The sequence below is a fragment of the Muntiacus reevesi genome, chromosome 1, assembly GCF_963930625.1.
Source record: "Muntiacus reevesi chromosome 1, mMunRee1.1, whole genome shotgun sequence".
NCBI classification, from domain to species: Eukaryota; Metazoa; Chordata; class Mammalia; order Artiodactyla; family Cervidae; genus Muntiacus; species Muntiacus reevesi.
In genome coordinates, this window is record NC_089249.1 from 129,581,519 (window position 1) to 129,583,262 (window position 1,744).

Below are 1,744 nucleotides of genomic sequence, written 5' to 3' on the forward strand. Positions count from 1 at the left end.
TGTTTTGAGGGGACCCATATAGCTCCTCTTTTTGAAAAAGCTAAGACATACCTGTGTCAGAAGACTATATCAGCATGTATTTTTCAAGTATTTGGGGCTTTCCTGGTGGCTCATGTGGTAAAGAATCCTCCTGCAATGAAGGATACCTGGGTTCAGTCCCTGGGTTGGGAAGATCTCCTGGAGAAGGGAATGGCTGCCAACTCCAGTATTCTTGCCTGGAGGACTCCATGGACAGAGGAGCCTGGTGGGCTACAGTCCATGGGGTCACAAAGAGTGGGACACAACCGAGTGACTAAGACTCACTTTTCTTTTGTTCTTGTACTTAGGCTGTTTTGGCATTGAATGGATTTGTTTTCCATCCATCTCAGTCCATCATGACTGATAGTGAATTCTTTTGGCAGGGGAGTGGGTAGAGAGAGATTTTTCTATTTAAAAATTAGAGATAGTCTGTGTCCAGAAGGAGCAGGAGACCAATGAATTGGCTCAGTCAGGAAGTCAGGGTGGGTGGAAGGCAGCAGGGAGCTTGCAAGAATTTGGGCCCCAGGGTGTGGTGCCCTCTTGTGACTGGGCTGTAGAATGTGAAATGAGGACTCTGGGGACAATGTTAGTAGCAGCATCCCAATGTTGAATTTCTAAGTCTTTCAGAAACTAGCAGTGAAGCAGGTGACCAAGTCCAAATAGAAGCACAGAGGAAGTGAAAGTATAAAGATAGTATCAAGAAGCAGAAAGGCCAAGCCTGGAAGAATCATATTCATTCCCTAGCATGCCACTTTAACTGCTTCTTAATGTAATGACTGTGCAGGGCTTCACTGCCACAGTTATTTTCTAGTTAGACTCATGGAAAAATTACTGAAGAAATAATATCAGATTTTATCTGGATATTGTTATTTAGTTTAAATCTTTTCCAAGTTGTATATTAGTTTTCAAATGGTTATTTTGCTTGGTTAGTTAAATAAGGAATTATTATATACCTAGTATATGCAACTATCAGAAATGCCATCCTATTTTGGTCATGAAGCCGTCACTCAAGAAAGACCCTTCACTTGATATGAGTTTGCCCAAATTCCATATATAAAGTCTCAGAGAAAAGGAATAAGTTTTTTTTTTTTTTTTTTTTTTTAGGAATAACTTTTTATTGCTAGTCGTATAAACCCAAATGAGCAAACCTCACAGCTCTACATTTTTAAAGTCTAGGCATCATAAAATTAGACTAAAACCTAATAACACACATCTTATTGTCACTTTAAATTTATTTATTAAAAATTTATCAAAGATGTCTTTGTGTTTAATGACTTTTGGTCATATACATCACTTTACATGCTTTTGGTTCTGAATTCGGATCATTATGGAGTTTATTTCAAACTGGAAGTCAATTTATTTGGCCAATGTCTGTAAGAATCAATTTCTTCATGTTGGTAAAGTTGTGGCCCTGCAAATTATTATTTGTCTTATGTTTTTGGTAATTTGTTGTTTTATTCTTCACAGGATGCTTTTTGTCAGACACAGTAAAAAATAAAGTAAAGCTGAAAAATCAAAACAAAATAATATTTGCTAAAAATTTAAAGTAAAAAAATCCACACTAGTGCTTATTTCTTAATGTTTTCTTACTGAAAACACTATGTTGTACTGTACATTAACATTTTATAGGTCCCTCTAAATAGAATGGAAAGTTTGCTCCCTACGGTAGCGAAGGTACTGTTATTTTGCAGTTGTGTCTTTGATATCACAACTTGTTTTTTCAGAT